Source organism: Panthera pardus, unplaced genomic scaffold, assembly GCF_024362965.1.
Source record: "Panthera pardus isolate Hobbes unplaced genomic scaffold, ASM2436296v1 HiC_scaffold_1, whole genome shotgun sequence".
NCBI classification, from domain to species: Eukaryota; Metazoa; Chordata; class Mammalia; order Carnivora; family Felidae; genus Panthera; species Panthera pardus.
The window spans coordinates 64,247,475-64,275,178 of NW_026526654.1; the positions used below are offsets into that span (position 1 = coordinate 64,247,475).

A 27,704-nucleotide genomic window follows, 5' to 3' on the forward strand; every position below is an offset into this window, starting at 1 on the left:
AGCTGGAGGAAAACACTGTCATACACTAAAGCATTTTGGAAAATTCCCTGAGGTTTTTGGCATTGTCATCTAATCCTATGGTCAACATAGGATCTTGGGTGTAACTCACCTCCAAGATCTAGTAAAAAGGAAGAGGGGCTGGTTGGATGGGGACACAGAATAGCCCAATGTGACAACCAACTTTCTAATAGCAAATGAGCAGAAATAAAAACTCTAAAAAACAGACAAAAGTTCTCAAAAAAAAAAAAATACAGTTAGCTGGGGAGAAATTAGTCAATCCTTCCATTTGTTCCCATGATACACACTTTTTTTTTTTAATTTCTGATGGTCTCGTCATACCATTACACTTCTTCAGCAGTTTCTGTGTGACACTAGGGAGTGAAAACCTGGGCACAATCCCCCTAAGATCTTCTAGGCAAGCCAAGAAAGCTCCAGAATGGGTTCACTGTAGATTGTGATCCTACCTTGGATAAGGGGGAAAGGAGACATGACCAGCTGAACTATGCCTAAACAGAACCTACAGAGTCCCCATCTCCCTGGATTCACCTCAGAACGCAGGGACCACATTAGTGATTCCCCAAAACAGAGACTGTAAGTCACGCCCCATCAATCAAGCAGGAGCGAGAGGCAGAGCTGGCCCGGCCCGCAGTGGCAATTTGTTACATCTTGTTCTGAATCTCCTAATAGGTTTTTAAAAATGTATTTCATTACACACAATCAACAGCATTCCAGAAGTTGGAATTCACTTTCTTTATGTTCAAAAACTGTAAGAGGTTCTTTTTAACATTAACACCATTAACATCATCAGGCTGAGATGATCACCCCTCCAGAAAAGAACTGCTCAGAAACCTATCTAATCTATCACATAGGAAGAACCCCCTGTGATTTCAACTCCACTGCTCCCTCAGACTTGAATGCCTTTTAACAAATGCCCTGCACTCTCATCTGAAGAGAACGATTTGACCCCTTGGAAGAAAAAAACGTTGACAGCTCTAGGACACATGTATTTTAATTTAAATCTGACCCAGAGTAAAACATCTACCTGACCCATCAGTGGGAAAAAAAAATTTTAAACACTCCCTAGATATTACTTACCTTACTACATCTGCATATCATGAGACCCCGATTTGTTACCATTCAACAAATAGGGTTTTCTAATAATAGGGAGTTGAAGAATAGACAGCATGTTTTAACTCTTTTTTACCTCCTAAGTTTCATTTTGAGCTTTCCAACAATATGGTTTCCTAGCCGTGCAAGAATCCCAGCTTTACTTTTTCAGTCATATCCCTACAGTATGACAAGCATTTCCAGAAAGAAAAAATAGCTGTATTTGCCATCTGTACTCACTACCTAAAGTTCTACAGCTATGTTTTTGCACTGGGGCATTAAGAACGGCAAAGGGAGCTGATACCTCCTGAAGCCAGTTCTGAGTGCCTTCTCCCCTGTGATTCACATGACCCCTTTTCAACATAAATTCTCCGTTCAATTTCACTAATACCTCAACATTTTTGGATTTCTTCTATTCTCATCTCAATAAGCTAGTGCTTATGGGAACAATAAAAAACCACTCCCTTCCACAACATTTGTGTGCATGTGCCTATATATGCGTTCGTCTGTCATTTCCAGATCTGAACTTCAGATCCAGTAGTCAAATAGTGCATACGAAACAAGAGCTATAGGGGCGCCTGGGTGGCTCAATTGGTTAAGCATCTGACTTGGGCTCAGGTCATGATCTCGCAGTCTGTGAGTTTGAGCCCCGCGTGGGGCTCTGTGCTGACAGCTCAGAGCCTGGAGCCTCCTTCGGATTCTGTGTCTCCCTCTCTCTCTGCCCCTCCCCCACTCATGCTCAGTCTCTCTCTGTCTCAGACATAAATAAACATTAAAAAAAATTAAAAAAAAAAAAGAGCTACAGAATGAAAATAGATCAGTGAAGGAGTATCCCTTGCCACCACTTCCACTGGGTCCCTGAGGGATGTAATCCGGGAAATCTTCTCAGTCCCTTGATCCAGCCAAGCCCTCCATTAAACAGACCTTCCAGACAGAGGGGACTGGGTGGATGCCTCTGTAAGAGATCACCACATATTTTCATAGTTTACGAGGATAAAGCAATTACAGCTTTAGTTGTTCATGAATAAAGCCTCTTTAACATTTTAATGAGAACATTAAACTCAGCTTCACTTGGTTTGGCCTCCCCAGAAAGTCTGTTAGCCTTAGAGAAAGTTTCTTTAAAAAGCAGTAATGAAATTGCAGGCCTGTCTGTGCCCCATAGGGCATGACTGGGCCACAAGCACTGGATGCATTATTTCCCTCCTGAACTAGCCTATATATTGTGATAAGACTACAGTTTGGTAAATGAGAGAAGGCATCTGAAGAAATACCCTCCTCTCTGCAGTATTTGTGTGCTTGTGTGTGCTCACTCATTTTATATCTGACTCGTCTCCTAATTCGCTTTTATGTTATACACAGCTTTGACTACAATGTGTGACTCAATAAATGTTAAATCATACTTTTCTGCTATTTTCCCTTAATCATTTTCTACTGCCTGTGTTCTCTCTTGCGATGTGACTGATTCCCACCAAGGCTACCAACTGCTACTCGCCTGGAGACCCATTAAATTCAGCAGACAACCAAGAAAGCTTCAGAAGCCAAAGGTGAACAAGAAATAATTCTCAGACTCAGTGACTTAACATGAATGTCTGCCTCTTCTTCCGAACAAAACCCGAAGCAGTGTAAATGAAAGAGTTTGTCACCTTGAAAACCGGGTGGAAGAGAAGAGTAAAGCTAAAGGTTCTTAATACCAAGGTAATTCATCACATTTACTGAACACCTACTGTGGATGAAGGACTAGTCTAGATACTGGGGATAGAGTCAGGAATAAGGCAGACAAGACCTCCACTCTCACAGAGCTTAAGATGTAGCTGGAGAGACAGGCAGTAAACAGAAAGAACATGTTAGAAGGGAATAAGTGCTATGAAGAGCATGCAACAGGGCAGTATGATAAGAGAGGCTAGTTAAACAGGGTGGACAGGAAAAGCCACGCAGAGCAAAAAGCTACAGCAAATCCTTAAGGTCATGAAAAGACAGAGAGAAAGCTGAAATGCATGCTAGTAAGTGAAAGAAGATAATCTGAAAAGGCTACATACTGTCTAATTCCAACTGTATGACATCTGGAAAAGGCAAAACTATGGTGGAGACTGTCCAAAGATCAGTGGTTGCCAGGGGTTGGGGAGAGGGAGAGATGAATAGGCAGAGTACAAAGGATTTTTGCACAGTGAAACTGTTCTGTACAATACTATATGATGGCAGATATATGACACTGTATCATCGTCAAAAGCCATAAAATGTACAACATTAAGAGTGAACCCTAAAGTAAACTATGGGCTCTGGGTGATAAAGATGTGTTAGTGTAGGAGCATCAGCTGTAAGAAGCGTCACTCCCGTGTGGGATGTCCACAGGGGAAGCACCTGCCCATGCGCATGGGGTAGGGGGCAGGGGAGAGAAGAGAGACAGGAGAATTCTCTGTACCTTCTGCTCAGTTTTGCTGTGAGCCCAAACCTGCTCTACAAAAAGTCTGATTTTAAAAATCCTTAAGGTAAGAAAGAGTATGGTGTGCTGAAGAAGTTCAGCTTCACCAGAGTCTGGTGAACGAGGCAGAGAGGAACGGCATGAAAGTGAGCCAAGTTGATCATGGTTAGGAGTTTGAATTTCATGCTAAAAGCACCAGGAGCCACTGGCTAGTTTTAAGCAGGGCTCATTTTAATGTGTTTTACATTTGTGAAAGGTCACTCTGGCTACCATGTGGAAAATGCATTACAGAGAGGCGGTCAACGGAGGCTGATGATGGTGGTCTGGTCAAGGGTGGGAGAGGTGGGTGGGTTTGAGATACATTTGAAAAAAAAAGCTGACAGGATTGGCGACAGATAGACTGGATATGGGGGGTGTGGGGGGAAGAGAAATCAAAGACGATTGCTGAAGAGGAGGAGACGGAACTTACTAAGATGCAGAAGATCCCCGGGGAACGACCTACGAAGACCACACAAGGTGCCATGTGCCGTGTGGCAGACATATGGAAGCAGCGAGAGTGCCTGCGTCCACCAAAGAACTCAAGTTCTGTTTGTTTGATTCCTGCCTTAATGTGAATAGCAAATGTATGCATGTGCGATCCATGGACACACACACACTCACATATATCCATTTGGATATACATGAATACATATAATGCTTAGTAAATGGTTTTTGCAACTCAAAGCAAATTTACAATTATTTCAGTAATCTTTCAAGGAAGGAAGAGAAAGATTATTATTGGTGTTATTTCCATTAACTTGCAAGAAAGCTGAGGGCAAATGAGGTGAAGGGTCTTGCTGAAGGTCACACAGCAACTGACCGGCAGAGCTAACGCTAGGAACCAGGTTCCCTCACAGGAGATGACACCATACATATACCACACTCTTCTGGGGATCGTCTAGAATGTGCAAGGAGCCCTGTGAGCACTGCTCTCAATGTGAGCACACACATTCTGGATAAGGGTGGGGTGCTACTGCTGCATTTCCTTTAGCTCATCCTGTCTAGACGCTATTTAAATACTCTATAAAATGTGACTGACAAAACTAAAAAAAAAAAATCAGTTAACACGAAAGCAAACCTTACATAGAGCAAATCAAACCCTAAACTAAAATGTGACACAGATTTTTTTAAATGGACATTTTATTTTTTAATTTTTTAATGATTATTCATTTTTGAGAGAGAGAGAGAGAAAGAGAGAGGGCAGAGAGAGAGAGGGAGACACAGAATCTGAAGCAGGCTCCAGGCTCTGAGCCATCAGCACAGAGCCTGATGCAGGGCTAGAACCCATGAACTGCTTCATCATGACCTGAGCTGAAGTCAGATGCTCAACCAATTGAGCCACCCACGTGCCCCTAAATGGACATTTTAACTACAAACAACAAGGTCCCCCGTGCACAAGCTCTTCAGAAACCCTCCTAAGGGTGACGCAGATGGAGCTTGCTCATCAATGGAAGAAGCCCATGTGCCCATGACTCACTGGCAGAGCAGCACCTCCTTATATACTTCATCTGGGATTCCTCTCTTAGTCTTTAGGTTTCTCAAAAAGCACCGAAAGCCCAAACAAATATTAGGAAAAAGGAAAACAAAAATGATAGAACCAAATTGCTGACAGGTCTGGTTTTTTGAAACATCACTTAAAAGAGAGAAATTCAGCCAGGTGGAATTATCACTAAAATAATTCAGATCGTATTTAAAGAAGACAAACACAAGGGGCAGGACTGGGAGGCCTGGACATGCTGTTGAGTCTGCATCCTACCTATACAAGTTTTAAAAATAGGCTTCACTCTGCCAGGCTCTCCCTCAGAAGCTGTGAGGACTCCCACCTCACAACATTTTGAAGTCTGAAAGGGAAACAGTGAGGGGGTGTCTGCCTCTGTGTTTGTCCCTGTGAGTCATACATTCTCTGTTCCTACTGAATGTGGGTTGTTTGTTTTCTTGTTGGTTTGTAGACTTCCTCTCTACTGCTTTTCTCTAATCATGTTTTTCCAAAGGACCCCGGCAGAGCACGCATAGCCCCACTGATGGACAACAGGGCCACAGTTAGCGGTAGTCACAATAACTAGACCGAGAACACCCAAAGACGGGGATTCGGAAGAAAGAATTTGAGAAGCTTGGTCAGTTACGCCCCCATCCTCCAAACTGGAGATTTAGAATATCATTTTTCGGGGCTAAAATCATACATAAAGACAGGAATCACTCTCCTCTGGCACTGATTTTCTTACCAAATGCTTTCATGAAGGTATACAAGGGATATGCTGTCAGCACACACAAAAGGACAGTGGACACTTGTCCCGTTGTTAGATAAACACTCAGGTGGCTCACTCTGAAACTCCCTGCAGGCTCTCACCAAGGTTCCATTCACATCAAGATCTTCCACCCAGGCCTTATCTATTCCTGTCCATTCTGCCCTATGGAATGCTTTTTATTGCTTGGACACACCATCTTCTCATATCATTAGATTTTTTTTTCTTTTTTTTTTTTTTTTGGTAGGATGGTAATTGAGATTTGCAAAGAGAGTTCAGGAAAGACAGAGAGCAAGAGTCAGGACAAACTGGGAGTAATTCATAGGAACCTGACTCAGAGAGCCTGCTCCTAGTGAGAGCCTAAGCTCATGCCCAAGATGGAGCCCTGGGGAGTACAGACAAAACACCACTAGGAGTGAGTGACTGGAAAAAAGCAATGGATGAGAAACCAAGGGCACAGTCAACATGGTGGCCCTCTGACACCACCATGAGACATCTTAAAGGCAACTCCAGGGGCTGAAAGCAGAAGCTGCAAGGATGCCAATGTAATGTACCTGTTACAGGAAATGGTGAGGAACTGAGCAGACAAAACTAAGGTGCATGTTGATACTCTTTACCCTCCATGGTCAAAACCATCTCTTTCCACTTATTTTTCTATATTCTTCCTTCACAGCTTGAGCCCAATGTTAAATGTCCTATTATCCTCACATGACACCCGAAACCCTGCACAAGCACACACTGTTACTTTCTTTGCAAAGCATTTTTCACATCTACTGTGTCATTTAATTTACGCTACACTATGTGACATAAGCACTTAAATAAATCCAGGCCCAAAGCGATTTATAGTCTTACACAAGAGAAAGAGCCTTCACGCAAACCCAGATCCTCTGACTTGGGATCCTGTGCTTCTACAATATGCTGCTAGTGTATTTCTGACTCTCTAACTCTATGTGCTGTAAATTTCATTAATCTAGACTTCACTGATTCAGAATTGGTGAGGCCATAAAACATCACCATGTGATACCCCACTTACTTGGAAATCTGGGATGTGCTATAATAAGTATTGTGCCTACAATATTGGTACAGGATATTGGACGGGAAAGCTATCGCCCTGAAAGTACAGCAAAAGAAAGCCTGCCTTTGTTTATTCCATCAGGGCCAACATCACCAACTTAGCACCAACACGCAGTTAAAAAAAAAAAAAAAAAAAGATGGATCTGCTAACTACAAATGATGTAATTCTGTGTTTGTGGCTCATCAATGTTAAAAATTTCAAAAATAGCCCCCAAGTCTAAGCAGTATGATCTTAAAGGAGTCGTACTGAGTCTATAGGCTAAAATAAAAACCAACCACCCTCACACGCTTTTGTCAAGTACCTTTATCATGTCTTATATTACCCTGGAGTTCGACTTTTCTCTTAATTTGTATCTGCCTCTCCTGAAAGAGTCCGGCATAAAGCTGGTTTTTAAATATTTGTTGAATGGGGGGATAGAAGGACACACAAGGGAAAGAATGCATGTGTCCATCAGGCTACAGTCCATGTCGGGTGAAGAGTGAAATGTTACTTGAGTCAGACCCAGCTGACCAAGCCTGGGGCTTTGCAATCATGTACATCTAAATTCAAATCCTGCTATTTGCCAACTGTGACACTGTGAGCAAATTAACTCCTCTCTTGACTCTAAGCTTCCTCATGAGCAAGACGGAGAGAACCCTGGGCACCATGCAGAAGTGGCGAGAGAGTTAAATGAAGTCACAGATTTGGCACACTGCCAAGGCCGCCTGCAGTTTTGTTATCCTCCCCCCCTTCCTCTGGCCCACATTTAGCGTGACCCCTTGCACACCAACCTTCATAATAGTGCTTCCATATACAAAACCCCCTTGTAAAGCTAATGGCTAAACATCAACTTCCTTTACAATGGTGGCCACTTTCCCTTCCGTGAACATCAAATTTACCCATTCGTGATCTAGAGATAAGTTGTGCATGGCTGGTGTTCAACAAATTTTAATGCCTTTTGAGTAAATGTCCCAGGGAAGTGAAGCTCCCCCTTTTATACACCAATACCCCGTATTTGAAAGCTTTCCAAAATATATTGTGCCCTTTATCACTTTGCTAAAATAACAGGTTGAAAGAACTTTAACCTTTTTTTTTTTTTTTTTGACTCAGGGTTATCAACACAAACTTAAGACACAGCATTGGAATGAAAAGTTATAATTTTTCAGAGGCTTTTTAAGTCAGTACATTTGCTCATACTAAATATTGTCAGATTCCTACACTGTGATCATTCCTTTCATTTCTTCCTGTGGTCAGCAGCTTCATATCCTGGAAGGCATGAGACACCGTGGAATTTACAAAACAAAGTCCTTGTCATCTTCAGAGTTCATGAGGATCATTCTCAGATATTTCTCATCTGTGGCTTCACGGGCACGTTTAGTAAGAGCTACAAGGAAGACCCATATACTTCCTAGTCCAAGAATTCATGTTTCTATCTCTAATGTCTTACACGTTATAAGGTACTCAACAAATAGTTATACAGCGAATTAATAGAGTTAACACTACACAACCTATGTAATTACTGTTTCCTATTTGAGACTTTGTTCTACTCCACAGCTAGGGCCCTTACTCATTTGAGGCTGTACTTTTTTATCTGCAAAATAAGGCAACTGGGTTAAATTATCCTTTAGGTTATTTCCAACATTAGCCTCCCCCCCACCATGACCCTATCCTTCTAGGCACATATATATGTTCCATACGATAGAACTGCTGGAAATCTGACCACCAGATGAGTGAGGCACTAGAGGACATAGTGAATCCCTGTAATCCAGAGCCCTAGTACGAAAGCCCTATCCTTGTACCATGGCAGCAAATATAGAAAGAAGTAGCTCTCCTACTCATTTCTCCCACCATTAACATCATATATAGGAGTAGAAATATTGGCCTTGGAATGTAAACATATTGATTTTGTGTGTGCGTCAAATGTTCATAAGTGGAAAACCAAGTATTTTCTCAAAAGAAGTCAACTGCATCCAGGCAAATAAAACCTTAATGGAAAATTTTTTTCTAATAACTATCATCTAGTGCGTTCGTTGACTCCTTGTTCCAAGCTATTTCTTCAAACACCACTTTGTTCATATATTAACTTACCAGCTACATTTGCTTAAATAATACCACAGTTTCACTGTTTACACATAAATTCAATTCAACCTCCTTAAGCTACAGCCTAACTTTCTCCCTTAAAACCAAAATTTCTAAACGAAACGAGTTCATGAGTTTCACACAGAAAGGAAGTAGATGGTTTCAAATAACAAGTCAAACATTTGTCCACGAACATGGTTGGGAGGTCATCACAAACGCCGCTTCTCCAGAGGCCTGAGGTGGGGAAGCCTTGGACGACTTTCTCTTCCAGGCGGATGGTGTTCCTTTAATTCGATTCTACATGAATTCAAGGTATACTTCCTTAAGCATGCCAAATTCTCAAGAGAATACAAAAAAGTGAATAGAATATATCATCTCTGCCTCAGAGGAGATGCGGCAAGGCTGAGCACGTAAGAGCAGTAACACTGGAAAAGGATGGCTGAGGACAGAATCCCAACTTTTCCATAATTAGCTGTGAAACTTGGGCAAGTGACTTTACCTTTCTGATGCAGTGTCTATATCAGCATAATGCTGGTGAGAGCAGGTCTGACCTCACAGCGTTGTGCTGGGGATTACAGAAGCCATTATGCCTAAGGCATTAAGAACAGTTCCTGGCACACAGTGAACACTCAAGGTCAGTATCATCACCGTGATGGTTATAATTGTCATCATTATGAATGTACAATCCAGTTGTTAAACATTTTCATTTTTTATTTAATAAAATCAAAGCTATAACAGATCCTAGGAAATGAAAAGAGGAAAAGTGGGGGAAAAAAACCCTCTTCCAACAAGTTCCATCATTGTCCTCCTGTCTTCCTGACAAATGCTAACTGTATCTGCTCCTCAGAGAGATGTAAAGATGGCAGTGAGTGAGGGATAAAGTGAGGGATAAAGACATAAAGAAACATGATAAAGAGGAGAGGAGAGAAAAAGAAAGGGTACATATGGAGGAGCATTTCTGAGTTCTTTAAAGCTGCCAGATAGGAGTTGAACTGGAGACAGAGAGAGAGAGAGAGAAGAAGAAAAAGAAGGAGGAGGAGGAGGAGGAGGAGGAGGAAGAGGAGGAGGAGGAGGAGGAGGAGGAGGAGGAGGAGGAGGAGGAAGAGGAAGAGGAAGAGGAGGAGGAGGAGGAGGAGGAGGTCGTCATTTGCTCAGCCTTGCCTGGACTCTCTCCCTTCTCTGCTCAGAAAATCCTTCCTCAGGCATTGAGCTACCTCACTTAGCTTTTCCTTACCATTTCCATGTGTTTCTTTCCACCGTTTACTCTGTTTCACAGAACATGATATGTATTAAGGACTTTAGAAGTCACCTCATCCAACCCTCTTATTTTATACATAAGAAAAGCTTAGGGCCAATAGGACAAAGTCATTGTCCCTGGTGGTACAACTCCAGAGGGGCACACAATTAAAACTGGGCTCCTTGTGCCCTAGGCCTGGGCTGTCTCCCTTAGGACAACAAAAGGAGTACATTTACCAAAAAGGAGACTGGCTGGCTCTTGTCCCATTTGGCAGATACATAAATGTTTATCTTGGGAGGAAAATCTTGAGTAATATTTTTAAATGAATTAACAAGAATGGTACTGTTTTTAATTCAATAGACATGTTTTATTATTAACTTCATTGCCCGCTAAGCCTGAAATTAGGTTTTTCTATGCTTGGGCAGGTCCTGCCTAACCAATAACAGGACAATCAGATTTCAATTAAACAGATATTCCCACTCGGACCATACACATAAACACACACACACACACACACACACACACACACACACACACATGCACACAACCAAGAGGCACTTAATCAAAACAAACTTTGAGCCCATTCTTGTCACTCTCCTGGCCTATGTTTAGGAGAAGGAGATATCAAATATTACAAGATAAGACTCTCCTAGTACAAAAATTTTAAATCACTTGTCTTCCAAAAGAGGAACACATTTCTTGCTATTTCTCCATTTACTATTTCTAATCCAGCAGCAAAAGGCAGCCTAACCACAGCCTTTAACACACTTTTTATTTCTGGCTTCTGAATGTCTTCAATATGGGTTTGCCCAAATCAGGCCAATAGTCTCTTACATGTTCAATTTCTTTAATCCCAGCTTTCACCTCTACAATGGAAGACTGAAGCTCTAAAACCAGAGTCTTTCCGTACATACTTTACATACATACATACTTTAATAACATACTTAAAAACAGATACCACATATATTTTCCTGTTGTTTTTTTTTATCTCAAATCTTTAAGTATCTGGCTAAGAGAAACCCTTTGAAACAAGAAAAAAAAAACCCTAGTTACCCTCTTCTCCCTTCTCTTTCCCTACTATCTGATGGGTATAAGGGAAAGATTCAGGCATTCTTTTAACAGCTGCATCGACTACAGGGACATCTGACTGTGGGCCACTAAAAGTAACTCAGCTCTGCTGTGTAAATAGGTGTTTACCTTGAGGAGAATAGATGCATATAAGGCTGATTTATTAGCACTGTTTGGTAAGTATTATTTATACAAATCCATACCCTACTACTATTATGTGTTTTGTTTTTCTTTTCTCTTGATTTTTCCTTCACAGAAGACATAGGCTGGCCACCATGGGGTGGCAACAGTTGTGGCTGCCACCTCACTCATATGAAATTCAACAACAGGAAAACAGAACCCAGCATTACAAAAACAATCGCAAAAACCAAACATTCACGCTCAAGAAGAACTGAACCAAGATTTGAAAGTTTCCAAGGACAGAGGAAAAAAAAAAAGTTGCCGCATCCTCCTACCCTGTATGCCAGCTAGCAGTGGCCGTTCAGTCTCTCCAGATGCCCCTCAAAAACAGGAATGCACCAATGTAACAGGAGCTGAGATCCTGGGGGAGCCAATTAGATTTAAGCCGCTTTCAAAAATCTGTAAGAAAAAAAAAATGGAATTAGAAAAGAAACTTGGCACTTGAAATGACATTTTATGTGTTTTGCTTAGGGCCTGTGGAATACTACTCATATAATGACTCGTTGTCACGCTTATAAAATAAACCTTGGGTTTTTAATATAATTGAATAAAGTCATTAGCTGGTGAAACAAACCTAGCTTCAGAGGAAGAATGTGGCACATCAAATCTAATAGGTACCTCATCCTTCATCTTTGGAATTATCGACCAAAACATGACAAATTAGGCTAAGGTCAATGGCAGATAACTGCAGAGAAACTCCTCCAATGGCTGCCTGTGCATTCCTCTGAGGCTCCTGCAATTGTCTAGCAAAGCGCGGGTAGGGGGAGACCTGCAAGAAAGCAAGAATTTTCAGATTCCATGCCCTGCCCCGAAGACAAGCTCTACGGCCTTTTGATAACCTGTGGCAAGAGAGGATGGGACTAGGGAAGAGAAGCTCTCAGAAAAATTGTGCCTCCGCAGTTGCAGAAGGTATCTGGAGAGACTGAACAGTCACTGCCAGTAGGCGTGCAGGGTAGGAAGATGCGGCAATGTTTTTCTTCCTTAGAAACTCGCAAATCTTGTTTCAACTCTTCCCAGTGTTAAGCTTTTGATTTTTACAATTGTTTTTGTAATGTTGGGTTCTGCTCAGTTGGGTTTCAGCTGTTGGTGGAAACATAAGACCTGGTGTCCCCGACTCCCGGATCTCTCCAGAGCTCACTATACTAATCTGGTGGCTATTTATGAATCAGGCATAACCTTTCTTAATTAGATATATAGCAGGTGTGTCAAAGACAACAGAATCAGGCAAAAAGACAGTAAGACCTTAAAATAACCAACTTCAGTTGGGTTTCTGGGATGGTTTCTCTTTATTTAAGGATGAAGTAGCCACAGATCCATCTCCAAACATGATTTTGTAAAAGCAAACAGACTCTACCCTTGAGAACTTCATTCACTCCTTTACTTTTTTTTTAATGTTTATTTATTTTTGACAGAGAGAGAGAGAGAGAGAGAGAGAGAGAGAGAGTATGAGCGGGGGAGGGGCAGAGAGAGAGGGAGACACAGAATCTGAAGCAGGCTCCAGGCTCTGAGCTGTCATCACAGAGCCCAACGCGGGGCTCGAACTCACAGACCGTGAGATCGTGACCTGAGCCGAAGTCGGACGCTCACCCGACTGAGCCACCCAGGCGCCCCTCCTTTACTTTTTTAATACAGCATCAAAGTAATTGGGTCTAAGAAGCCCACAAAGAGGTAAAAGGAAACATGCCCTCTTGAAAAACATTCCAGGGCTACTGGGCAAACATATGCTTTTGTTCTATGATGTGGTAGACTGTTGCAATTGCATCACCTCAATTCTCCTTCTAGAAGGGATGCTTATCTCATTGTCTCTGGTGACAAATATGGATTCCGCACCTAGTCTGTGTCAAGCACTGAATCACATGTCAGGAGGGACAACAGGAGAAGAGAACTCCTATTCTGTCTCCACAGAAACTACACTCAAAGCTAATGAAGACGTACATATCTCTTGGACATCAACCTTAGCAACATTTTTTGGGATATATCTTCTCAGGGAGACAAAAATGAAAATAAACCATTGGGACTACATCAAACTAAAAAGTGAAGGAAACCATCAACAAAACAAAAAGACAACCTACTGAATGGTAGAAGATATTTTCAAATGATAAATCCAATAAAGGGTTGATATTCCAAAGATATAAAGACCTCATACAACTCAACACAAAAACAAATAATCCAATTAAAAAAATAGGCAAAGGACCTGAATGGACATTTTTCCAAATAAGACATACAGATGGCCAACTGTATGTCTTGAGAAGATGCTCAACATCACTAATCATCAGGGCAATGCAAGTTGAAACCACAATAAGACACAATCCCACACCAGTAAGAATGGCTTGTATCAAAAAGAAATAAGTGTTGGTGAGGATATGGAGAAAAGGAACCCTCCTGTGCACTATTGGTGAGATGTAAACTGGTACTATAGAGAACAGTGTGGACCTCCCCCCCACCCCCCAAAAAAAATAAAAATAGAACTACCATATGATCCAGAAATTCCACTTCCGAGTATTTACCCAAAGAAAAGAAACACACTAATTTGAAAAGATATATGCACCCCTGTGTTTAGTGCAGCATTGTTTACAGTAGCTGAGGTATAGAAGCAACCTAAGGGGCCACTGACAGATGAATGGATAAAGAAGATGTATTATATACATACAATGGAATATTAACCATAGTAAAGAATGAAATCTTGCATTATGGGACAATGTGGATGGACATAGTGCATATTATTCTACATTAAGTCAGAGAGAGAAAGACAAATACTATATGATTTCGCTTATATATGAAATCTAAAAAAAATAAACAGAAAACAGAAACGGACCCATAAATACAAAGAACAAATTGGTGGTTCCCAGATGGAAAGAGGTTAGGAGAATGGGCAAAAGAGGTAAGGAGGCTTAAGAGGTACAAACTTCCAGTTACAAGATAAATAAGTCACGGGGATCAAAAGTACAGCATAGATAATATAGTCAATAATACTGTAATAAGGTTGAATAGTGACAGAAGGTGACTATACTTATCACGTTGAGCAATGAATAACATAGAATTTTTGAACCACTGTGTCATACACCTGAAACCAATATAACATTGCATGTCAACTGTACTTCAACAAAAAAAAAAGGTACATGTCTGTGTGTCTGTGCAGGAAGCGGCTCACATTTCAAAACCCATCTTTTTCAAGTTCCACCTTAAATACAGCCTGTTCCATGAGATTGTTCTGATGTCCTAACCAGAAATAACATCTCCCTTACCTAAGCTCCTGTACCTTTTTCTATTTTGTATTTTAGCAGTTTATATACCTGTCTTATTGCCTCCCCCTTAAATTATTTGAACATTATTGTAATGACTGGCAAGAACAAAATATGTCAGTAAATGTCAAGTTCATGAATGTATGGTAGACACAGTATCTGAGTTACTGAGGAACCCAAGTGGTCAGGAAAGATTTCACCCAGCTATACTCAACAGCACACCAGAGTTGAATTATCAAAGAGAAGAAAGAGCATATCTACATTAAGTAAGAAAATAAGCAAAAGTCTGATGTCTTTGGATATCTCCTAACACAGACATTTAAAATGTAGCAGGTTCTGATGACCCTCTGATTGGCCATGAAGGGCAATCAGAGTCCTTTGAAGATGGGATCATCAATCCCAGGATAGCACTAATCCATACCAGTGACTGGGGAATAATAATATCTTTGTTTTCGAAGGCCAGGAACTCCTTTGAGAACCTTCACCCTACAGAGAGCAGGTAATCTTCAGAAACAATTGAATTCCCATGTTTACATTTACCACACTGAATGGTATGACCTCTTTGGACAGTAGGAAGGATTAAGAACTTAATTAAACCAATGCTTTGTTATGCACAACAACTTCAGCCAATCACAGTAACCAGCTTTGTCTATGAACTTTGGAACAGTATTTTCCCTAGATAATTACAGAATGGGAACACATATATGGTATCAGCCAGATCAAAGCATTTCATGATCGTAACTAAATAGTATCAATATAAATATTTGAGCTTTGGAATGGTTTTCAAAGAAATCGCATTTAGAATGTCTCTTTAGAGCTGACACTCTTTGAAATTACTGTTCCTTAAGCACTTACTTTCCTTTTGGCCTCACTGTGTACATCATGCTGCTCTTCCCCAATTTCCCAGGATCCCCAAGGTCATTCTCTACGGTGTTTGCTTTAAACTCAGCTTGGTGCCCAGATTCTGCTTTCAAACTCACTTGGATGACCCTTTCCCACACTGGGTCTCTTCATACTTCCCGACATCCAGATCTAGTTGATCTGCATTTTCTACAAAAAGTTTCACTTCCCAGTAACTGCAATCTGCTTCTTGCATAGTTTTCTTGCCATTCCCCTGGGTAGGTCGCTGCCCGGAAGGCAGAGAGGAGGAGCTTTTTGATGCTAATGAGGCCTCTGTGCGGGACTCCCAGCTAATGGTGAGGAGCCCAGTATGGTAGTTCTCTGGGGAGCCCAGGTGAATGCAAGTGTAAGGGCACAGCTGAGAGTCATTTAAGCACCTTGCCGTTAGCCTAAAACAGGTATTCCAACATCTGAGCAGTGACCTGTAAATGGCTTACATAATGAAGAAATGAGTCAGTGTACTTGGCAATTCAGACCTGAACTACATAAGGTATTAATTCAAAAGCAAATCTGAGAAGAGGACTGTTCAATGGTGACACATGGTTTTTTCTTTGAGGTGCCAGTAGTGGAATAAGGGTTAATGCATTATGGACATCCATATCCTTCTGCTGTGTTTCATCGTTGTGAACTTCTAGAGGACTCTTAGGTCCACTTTGAGCCCAGCTAGCCTTGCCTCCTGGGCATTCCAGGGAAAGAGGGCATGCCCATTACTTGTCCCATTAGCCCTCCTCCAGAATTGAAGAAACCTGCTGCAGCCTTTTAGAAGATGCAGGGGAAAAAACCATCACATGTTTTTTAACACTGAGAAGTCTCCCAAAATAAGTGAAGTCTCAGCCAACGTACACCAACCAAGGAATCAAAAGTCATGTATGAGACCTTAGGGTAATCTTTCAGATGGTCTGAATGACAAAGGAAAAGTGTCTGACACCCTAACCAGAGAAGACACAACGGGCAAGGCTTACCTTTTCGGACCTAATGACAAACCTTTAAGGAGCTCTTAGGATACACCAGGAATTTATTTGTATTATCTCATTTAATCCTCATTACAATCATTTAAGTTAGACGGTAGTATTAATATTCTCATTTTGGGGGGTGCCTGGGTGGCTGTCAGTCAGCGTCTGACTTCGGCTCAAGTCATGATCTTGCGGTTAGTGAGTTCGAACCCCATGACAGTCTATGCTGTCTATGCTGACAGCTCAGAGCCTGGAGCCTGCTTTGGATTCTGTGTGTCCCTCTCTCTCTGCCCCTCCCCTACTCATGCTCTGTCTCTCAAAAAGAAATAGAAACGTTACAAAAATATTCTCATTTTTAAGATGGAGAAATTGAGGCTTAGCAAGCTTAGTTAAGTAAATCATCCAAGTCTCCCCAATTAATAAGTAGCAGAGATGGGATGTGAATACATGCTATCAATTACTAGTATTATCAGTGGCAAGGGAGATTTTCTATCACGAGTAGGCTGTTTCTGAGAAATTTTGGAGGATGAAGGAAAAGAGGGAGCAGAAAAAAAAAAAACAAACAAGAGTTCCTCAACAACAACAGCAACAACGAGATTCTGACAAGAATTAAAAAAAGAAACCCGAGGAAAACACGAGATTTCTCCAACCACACTGTCAGTTCATTTCTCTGTTATCTGGCTTAATGAGGCAAAAGGAGAGTCTAAGGTTGAACCTAGTGAACACTTGCCCACAAAGACAGGTTTGTTCGTAGCCAAGTGAGTCGTCTGCTAAAGTTACCCATGTAGACTCAAGCCTCACCTCACATGGTGTCATTCTCCTTCAAGTATGATCCGTCCCCATTTGCCTATTTCCAGCGGTCAACGCCCAGGAAATGAGTTTCCCAACTGTGTCTCCTCCTTGGGGAGCCTGGGGAGGGGTGGTGACATCATGGGAACAATATCTGTCTTCTCTTCTAGGACTCAACTGAATGTGTCAAATAAACGCTACTGCTAATCCTGCAGCAATGAATGAATTATTCGAATGCCAAGCAAATGTATGTGAAAAACAGCATACTATCTCCATCCCAGCCCCAAAGAAAAGGGGGAAAGGCAGCAATGAGAAACTACTCAAGCAAAACTACACAAGGGAGGTGAGCTTTACTCACTCCCTTCACTCCTCACACACACAAAGTGAACCTACATTTCCATTTTCATATTGCTGTAAACAGGTAAAAACAGAATTTGCTTCCTCCTCTGTGCTCTCATGCTCCTTTGTACAAATTGCTAAATTATAGTGCTTACCATATTGTCCTGTAATTATATTTTAAGTGTCTGCCTTCCCACTAATGTAATAGCTCCCTTTCTCCCCTGAATATTTGTATCCAATGCATCTGGTATCAGGCTAAACAAAAATTTGTTAAACAAATGAAAGACTGAATGGAACAATGAATGAATGACAGCTTGCTCAAAGGCTCTCTTTAACTAGGGCAAAAAGAAATGTTCTTTTTTCCTCTGTCTTTATGACTGAAGATAGTTGATACTGTCACACTTACACTGGGGGGTGAATCATGCCTGTTTGTAGTATTAGGTTTCTAGGATGTTCTGGCACTTAATGAATGTTTTCGGTGTGGCTGTGTGTGTGTGTGTGTGTGTGTGTGTGTGTGTGTGTGTAGGCTCCTCTGCTCCTATATTCTATAGAATTAATCTCTCCCACCTTACACCTACCAAGCCTATATATCTCATAACTTACTCCCTTAATCACGGATTTTCTTTGAACTTAACTAATTCAATTAGAATTTTTTTTTAAAAAGGCATTCTTATTGTAAGTTGGAGAGAGGAAAGGTCAGAAAACGTGACATATTCCAAGTTTGATGGATGCTGGATATTCAGCAAGACTTGATACAGACACAGCCCCTCCTCTTGCAGAATTTACAGTCAGTGGGAAGAAGAGAGATAAATAATAAGGTGAGTATAGTGACTATAATACAGAGGAAACAAAAGGTGTTATGAGAGCACATAAGAAGGAGATCAAACCCAGTCTGGAGATCAGGAAGTGTCTCCTAGACAAAGTATCTTTTAAGTTTCAGCCTGGGTGGGTAAATAAGACTTAACCAGGTAAAAGGGGAATTTGCCAAAGAGAAGTACCACAGGCAAGGAAGAACACAATGCAAGCAAAACACTTTTAAGAAGATAAGAATGGCTGGGGTTTAAGTGAGGGGGCAAGCCTGGGCCTCAGCTTACTTACTGTCAGAGCAATGGGAAGCCACTGAAGGATTTTAACCAAGGTGGTGATATTTGGGTCTGAGGTTAAGGAAAGAGACTTGGGTTATAGGTAAAGGCACACAGATTTGGGGGCTGTATTAGTAGAGTAGGCTAAGAGTAATAATAAGGATCTTCAACATTGTCCTTATAGAAAGATGACTCTGGCTGTCATATGGAGAATGGATTATAAAAATGCGAGACTATGTCCATAGATAGACACTCTTTGGATGCCATTTCAGTAGGTCACATGAGGATAGAAATGATAGTGAAAATGGAAAGAAGTGGATGGGTTCAAAAGAACATTAAGACAGAATTAATAGACTGTGCCAACTGACTAGACCACGGTTGGTAAAGTTTTCTGTAAAGGGCCAGATCAACAAACCTTAGCCTTTGCTGGCCATACGGTTTCTACCACAACTACTCAACCCTGGTGTTTTGGTGAGAAAGGGGACATATGTAGGTAAATGAGCGTGACTTCATGCCAACAAAAATTTATTTATAAAAAACAGGCAAACAGGACAAATTTAGCCTGACTGAAGTTTGCCAACCCCTAGACTAACTGAGGGATGTAGCAGTAAGAGCAGTCAAAAATGGCTCCCAAGTATGTCACTTAGGTATCTGGTTGGCTAGGCCTGCTCTTTACAGAGGAAGGGACATTGGAAAAGGAATGGGGTCAGAGAGAGGGAGGTAGTGGCCAGGCTTTAGACAGGCTGAGTGTAAGATATGTCCAGTAAACAGTCAGATGTTTGGATCTAGATTACGAAAATGACCTAGGCTATTTGTAAAGATATATAGGTTCGGGAGTTGTCTTAGGGCAGACTAGATGTTGTTAGCAGACCACCCAAAATCCATGGATTTAGTAAGAAGTTTCTCCCATCGTGATACAAGGAACTCAGATGGGGGGTGGGAAGACAGTCATTCCACGAGCCTGTCCAACAGCAGCATCCATCCCACTTAGCCAGAGGAGGGAGGTTCAGAGAGGAGCGCCTGTAGGGCTTTTTATGGCCCAAGTCTAAAAAGGGCATGCACCATGTCCACTCACATTCCCCTGGAGAGATCTTACTCACATGACCACCCACCTACAAGCAAGGCTGGGAAACACACTAGAGCTGTGTGTCGAGGATAAAGGTAGAATGGATTTTGGTGGGCAGCTATCAGGATCTGCCACAAGAGTCAAAATTAAAGAATAGGCCAGGAAAGCATGAAGATGAATAGAAGTGAGCCAGACAATGGTGAAGAGTGAGAACAAGTTCAGGGCTCTGCAGAACACAAGTGTGAGAAGATGAACTGAGGAGGAAGAAGATGTAGCAAAGGAGAATGACAAAATGAAAATAAAACCGGAAGACTGTGTTAGACATTTAATGTACATAGGTAGAAAGGAATGCACACTTAATTGTTAAGCATCGATCCCATCTCTAACAAGCTGACACTTATTTGGTACCTCTGATACCATAAAAAAATGGCATGAAAATGAGCCAAATTGCATTTAAGAGAAAATGGCAAAATCAGCCCCTCAATAGAGCCAGATTTTCATTACCATTCAGATGGAGTGCTTTAGGGCTATGCGCTGCAATATTCATTTTTTTTTCATTCACTTTTTGTATCCATCAATCCACCTATGTAGGTAAAATGTATTTTCTGCATCAAAAATTTACATGGACATATTAATATAAATATGAATACACACCTGTCTGCATATACACACACACTCGGCACTCACAGGATCCATTACCACAATGCACTCCTGTTTTGCTTCCACTTTTTGCAATTCTCCATTCTCTCTGCTTCGCTCAAGGCTTCTCTTCCAGCTCCCACCCCACCTGTTTGTGTGTCTGTTGCTGGCTCCGGATGAGAAGACCAAGAAGAAAACGGGTTGGATTCCTCCCTGATAACATTTTAGGCACTGCTCCATTACCACAAAAAAAGACACAGCCTGTAGCTTAAACAAAAAAACCCAGGCTGGAACCTCCATGCTGCCTTCCCTCAGCAATTCTGAGCCAAGCAGACTTAAGCTAGAAAAAGAAGAACATGGGATCTTGCAAGAGCTGTCTACCAATCCACCTTCTCTCTCTTTAGAATCTAAAATCTTTGGGACAAAGAAGGGGATTCTCAGGATTTTATATCTGGAACACTCTTTTTTGCAGAACAGCCAGCCTTGCTTATAAATAAGTTAAAAAAGAAAACAAGCAGATTAAAAAAAAAAAAAAAAAAGATCTGCCCAGGAGGTACACAGATGGTAAAGAAAACAAAATTAGTAACCTCTTCTACTTGCTCAGCATAAATTATTAGTGTACTCAACCTGACCAAGTGACTATTTATAAGCCTGACCTCGAACTTCGTGGCGTTCAATAAACATAAATTGAGGATGGCGACAATGCTACCCATATTTCCTTACTTAATGACACACAGTTGGCAGTTCAGTGACACAAATCATATGCATTTTATTCTACCGTTACTGCTCTTCACATGATAACTCATATCAGGTGTGAATCTATTAGAAAGAGCCTTCCAATTAGCAAAATTAATTCTTCCTTTGATTTGAGAGAGGCCAACTAGTGAGTGTAAGCACAGGACAACTTTGCAAGCAGCGTTTCTTCTTCTGGCTTCTGTGGGCTTTTCTGTCAGCTCCAACAAGTCTTTCTTATTGCTACTTTTCCAGGGTCATCATTATTCAAAGTCTGCTAGCTTCAAGTATCATCTGCAAGGCACATCTAGAAATGTAGCTGCTGAAGCAGATTGTGTATGAAACTGAGAAACTGCAACTTGTCTCACACCGGCTACGTGAAATATGTAGGGTTTTTTGTTTTGTAATTCTAGATTCCCAGCTAGTCCACAGGGGAGTCGTAGCAGAAGGGCAGGAGTTCACCACCATGATGTGTCTGGGACCTGTGGAAGAGCCACAGGCGTTTCTTCGAAAAGAATCTGGGAATGCAAAACACAATGTGAACGTTCCGTCCAACGCCTTCAAAGGGCACTGGGGCTGAGGCCCATCAGTTTCGTCCAGGCAGATCACTCCTTCATCCTTGTCAGTCTCCTAAAGCCACCAACTTACTCTGCCATCTTCTCCTCTTCACAAGACAATTTTTTGTCTCCTCCACGACCAAAAACTTGAGGCCATTCACCAACAGTGCTGGGAAACCCAGAGCCACCCTTCACTCTTCCATCGGCATCATTCACCATTCTTCATGGAACTCACCAAAACAGGCTTCGCATCTAACCCTCTTCTCCCCATCTGCTATGTCGCCTGGGTTGAGGTCCCTGTCACCCCTTATTTGGATTACTAAGGAACGTCTAGAGATCTCTTTGTTTATAGGCTGATTTCTCTAGAACGGATCGTACATGTGAAAAATTAAAAAAAGAAAATCTCTCTAAAACTCAAACCAAACAGTGTCAGGCCTCTGCTTAGAACACTTTAACAATACATGCCATCTGAAAAATATCCAAATTTCTTACATGGTTGAAAGAACCCCAAGCATTCTGACCATGGCTCCAACTTCATTTCTCATGACATCTGCCCCGTATTTCACATAACACACACACACACACACACACACACACACACACACACACACACACACACACACACGTCCTGCTACTTCTTACCTCTGAGACCATTCATGCTAACGTCTCTGCCTGGAACGCACTTCCCCGTTACCCCAACCTGACCCTCACTTGGCTTACTCCTGCTACATCTTTACGGTTCATTCAGGGGTCACCTCCTGAAAGCCTTAGAAATCATTCTCAATACTCCTCAAATACTCTCCACCTCACTCTGTAAGGGAAAGTTAGCACTGCTCGATGATAATATATTTTTGTATTTCTGAGTTAATATCATGGTAATAGATCTGCGGAACAGAGGAAAGGAAGCAGAATTAGATTCCAAAACCCATGGGAACTTTGTATGTGATGGAAGTGGAAAAACAGCGAACTCTGGAATAATGGTGCTGAGGTAATGGAAAAATAATAATTTTGGATCCTTACCAAGTATCTGCCCCCCAAATTAATTCCAGATAGATTAAATCTTTAAATGTTAAAAAAAAATCACAAATGAACCAGAAGAAAATTCAAGGGACAATTTCTATAATCCAAGGGGAAGAAGATTTTTCTAAGCATGACTTTAAAGCCAATAACTATAAACATTAATACATTTGATTAAATAAATAACTTTTTAATTGTGAAAAATACTATAAATTCAAAGGAAAAGACAACTGACAAATTGAGAAAAATGTATATTTGGCCCATTGCCTGGCATCTAATTTATTTTGAGTAAGTTGATTTATATGGCAGAGGGTTCATCTCCCTAATATATAAAGAATTCTTGTGAACCAATACAAAAATACAAACTCCCTATTAGAAAAAGCAAAACAAACAACCTTCACAGGTTTATAAAATGCTTCTAAATTTATGTAAAGTTTTCAAACTCCCAAATCAAAGAAATTTAAATTTTAAATAATATTTTGCATATCAGAATGACAAATATTTTAATTGTTTTAATGTTTATTTTTGAAAGAGAGACCGAGCATGAGCTGGGGAGGGCAGAGAGAGGGAGACACAGAATCTGAAGTAGGTTCTAGGCTCTGGGCTGTCAGCATAGAGCCCAACGTAGGGCTCGAACCTGCCAACCGCAAGATCATGACCTGAGCCTAAGTCAGACGCTTAACCGAGAGCCACCCAGGTGTCCCTAGAATGACAAAAATTTTAAAAATACTTTCACTGAAGATATGAGAAAATGGGTACTGTTAAACACCATTGATAAAAGAGCCCTGAAAAGTAGTTTACATGAGTATCAAAAATTATGACCCAGAATTTTCACCAGAATTTATCCTAGAGAACAACTTAAATGTCCATCAACACAGAGTTACTTAAGAAATTATAGCGGCTCTTCATATTGCAATATCATATACCCATTAAAATGAAAGATATATGCAAAATCAGTTGCACAGAAAACTACACATGTTACAAAAGTTTCTAAAATTGGGTTAAAAACAATGTACGACATTGTCCTGTGTTAAAATATATTTGTTTATATACACAGGAAGTGGGGGGGGGGGGGAGTACAAACTTGTAAGGATATTTACCAAAATGGAAATAATCATTATCTCTGAGAAGTGGGACTATAAGTTCTTTCTTCACATCTTCCTTTCGTCTTCACACCTTTTCATATTATCTAATTTTATCAACAGCATGAGTACTTTTACAATTAAAAACTACCAACAATACGACTGTTTCCATTGTTTGGAAATAAAACGGAGAAAGACAAAAACGATGTTCACGAGTGCATTGAGAGAGCAGGGTCACCTGTCTAAAAGAGCTGCCACCAACGAGGAGCCCTGAGGAAGTTCATCCACTACAGGTCTGCCAATGGGACACCAAAGAAAGACCTGAACTACTGCCTGCACAATTCACACCATAAATTTCCTTTTCCAAATCTTTCTCATACACAAGCCATCAAGCCTCCGATTCCAGTGACCATAAAAAAGGATGAATTGTTAATTTTTATAATAGAGGAGGTAGAGTTAATTTCCTCTCTCCCTCTCTCTGACAGTTTGCCTATTTTTAGTCAGAAAAAAAAAAAAAAAGCCAAAAGACCTTTCAGCTCTAAGGGTAAACCCATGAAGAGGTTACCAGAACATGTTGTAAGTCTACATATGTTCCTTTTTTTTTTTTTAATGTCTATGATTAGCTAATAGTTCTCACAAAAACAGATGGGAATCAGAATATGATTAGAAAAATGCAACAAACAAAATGTCAACTAACTAAGCTTTAAATTCTACAGATTTTATTACCCAATATTACTTTCAGCCCATCATTTTAAAATAGGGCCTTTCAACCATGGGGAGCAGGACAAAGCTAGGACTTAGTGACTGGTCTTTCTGAAAACAAAGGAAGTAAAAGTTATTTATAGTGACCTTTTAATGTTTACCTTAGAGCTGGCTAATCAGATGTAAATTGTCACCCATGGATATGCATAATCAACTTTATTCCCTTTGCTAATTGAGGAATAGAGCTGTTAATGTCAAAAAACATTTGAAAAATGCACCAAGCTTGCTCAGTGGAGCAAGTTCTTTATAAAAGTCAGAGTTTCCATATGGTAAAATCATGGAAATTAGGCTAAGGGGAAAAAAAAAACACTAGGAAAGACTAATTTGTTACTGAGCTAGTCTGTGCTGGAACAAAATCAGTCTTAACGACCCTAACTGCAGGATTTTTTTTTTTTTTTACCACTTTTTATGTTCAAAAATAACTCCATCAGCTCTTAGGAAAAATCATTCCATCACCTTACTCCAAAGTTCCTCTCCTGCTGAGCTGATGCTTTCCAAGCTGGCCATGGCTCTGGCTTAGGAGGCACTTTGCCAAGATACTCACATACCTACAGGACTTGGTTCACACAAGTCAGCCCCTTCCCCTTCTTTCAATCTCCTGACATCTTGTAGTTTCCTTTAAAACTGACTACCATCAGGTACAGGAGCCTCACTTCAATTGTGTAGAAAGGGAACAATGTCTTCCCTTAAGCGACACTTCAAGATTGCTTCCATCTTTATAATACCTGCAGAAGTCTGCATCATTTCAACTTGTTGTTGATGCATGGAGAAGGTATGCCTTCTCCTATTCTAAGATCCACCTCTACCCTTATTCACTGACTCCCTTGTTTTATGAAACCCAAGTGTTTTTCCCCTTGACAGTCCTCACTAATGAACATTCTTTCCTGTGCAATAGCCTGCGTAAAATCCTCTCCTGAATTGTTTGGTGCATTTTGTCTTTCACGTGGCGCATTTAAGAAATTATGGTCACCCCTAGGCGTAAGCCCCAAGCATTCTCCTTTCACAGGGATGACCAACAACCACTGTTTCTAGTGAGGAAAGAACATAGTAAGCCAATCACAAGCATTAACAGCACACATATACAACACCATTTAAGACACTAGAAGGTAAACAATGTGGAGGAGTGTCGGGGGACGGGGGGGTTAGACGGGGGGGTGGGTAGCTATCCTACAGAAGTCCAGACATCAAACAAACAGTCATCAGGCCTCTCTGAGTGATATGTTCACTAGACATATCTCATATGAGGCGTATGCTATTCTGAGAAGGCAACATAATTAGTGGCATAAGCATGTGTGTTGAACAGTGGTTCCTTCAATCATCCCCACCACACGCTACAAAATCCTAAGTAGGTTAATTTCTCTCACCTTCATTTTGTCATCTGTAAGCATTTTAACTAGCCTAACCAGTCAGAGGGCCTACCTTGGCTCAATGAAACATTTTCAAACCCTTTCCCTTTCTACCTTTAAATTCTATAAACCTTTCTTCTTTTTTTAATAATAGCTATATTGGTATGTAATTCATATACCATAAAAAGTTAACCATTTAAAGTGTACAATTTAGTGAATATTAGTATGTTCAGAGTTATGTAACCATTACTGCTGTCTAATCCCAGAACATTTTTATAATCCCCAAAAGAAACCCCATCCCCATTAGCAGTCACTCCCCATTCCTCCATCACAACCGTGGCAACCACTAAGCGACTTCCTGTTTCCTGGGTTTTTGTTTGTTTGTTTTTTAAGTAGACTTCATGCTCAGTGCAGAGCCCAACACAGGGCTTGAGCTCACGACCCTAAGATCAAGACTTGAGCTGAGATCAAGAGTCAGACACTTAGCTGATGGAGCCACCCAGGCACCCCTCTACTTTCTGTGTTTGAGGATTTGCCTATTGTGGACATTTCATGTAAAGAGAATCAGTAAGTGGCCGCTGTGCCTGGCTTCTTTCACTAAGCATAACGTCTTCAAGGTTCATCCTTATAGCCTGTGTCAGTACTTCATTCCTTTTTGTAGTTGAATAAAATGCCATTGCATAGACATACCAGCTTTTGTTTATCCACTCATCAGTTAATGAACGTTTGGTTGGTTTCCATTTTTTAGCTATTTTGAATAATGCTGTTAGGAACATTCACGTATAGGTATTCAGATGGACATATATTTTCATTTCTCTTGGGTGTACACCTAAGAGAAAAACATATCCTAACTGTATGCCTAATTTGTGAGGAACCAAACTTTTTTTCCAAACGAGTTATACCATTTTCTTTGCTTTTTGACTACTTTTGGTTCTTTCTATGTTGGCTTTCTGGTTGTTTGAGCTTAGCTGGGAAAATAATAGGGTGATTATAAAGACATTTTCTACAGAATGGGCCATTTTTAGCCTAGTGTTTAGGTAGACACAAACACAACAAGGTGGCGGATGTGTTTCTGTGTACATAAAGTAGTGCCGGAGAACACCCAGCCAAAACATCCATGGCAGGCAGCACTGATGCCTGCAGCTCAGGAACCACCTTATAAAGTGGTGAGGGGATTTTGCTGCCGTTTAAAGTTTTATCCTCTAGACTTATAATGATAAACCATATAAATATAAGCACACTCATATCTTTATCTCAGGGGCTTACAATGTAACCAGAACAGTACAACAGGAACATAAATAACAAAAAAACATGTTTGTTTTTTTTTTTTCAAAAACTACTATATGAGAAAATAATTCCATCTGGGCACACCAGGAAAGATTCTTTTGGAAAGGAAAGCATTTTTACTGGTTGTTAAAGGATAACCGTGCTTAAAACAGCAAAAGTGAGGAGAAACTGCATTTCGAACAGAAAAAAATAGAATAATCAAAAAAAGTGCAGGGTGAAGGAATAAGAATGAGGAATTAGAAAGCATAGGAAACACAGCAAGAAAGAACTGACATTTTGGCAAGTGACTAAATGTGAAGTGAGGTAGAAAGTGGAGTAAAAAATGACTCCCGGGTGCAGCAAAAGCAGTTCTAAGAGGGAAGTTTATAGTAATACAGGCCTACCTCAAATAAACAACTCAACCCTATACCTCATGGAGTTAGAAAAAGCAATTAGAAAAAGAAGAACAAATAAAACCCAAAACCAGCAGAAGGAAGGAAATAATA

At 40.8% G+C, this 27,704-nt stretch overlaps 1 protein-coding gene across 10 annotated transcripts in view; it reads right to left on the bottom strand.

Moving 5' to 3' along the window:
- ENOX1 (ecto-NOX disulfide-thiol exchanger 1) overlaps positions 1-27,704 on the bottom strand; it is a 572,287-nt gene that overhangs the window by 461,017 nt on the left and 83,566 nt on the right. For all 10 annotated transcript variants that reach the window (XM_053899210.1, XM_019447475.2, XM_019447469.2 and 7 more), the window contains exon 2: positions 11,702-11,825. The gene's annotated coding sequence lies outside the window, so the exon portion shown is untranslated. The remainder of the gene's footprint in view (positions 1-11,701; positions 11,826-27,704) is intronic.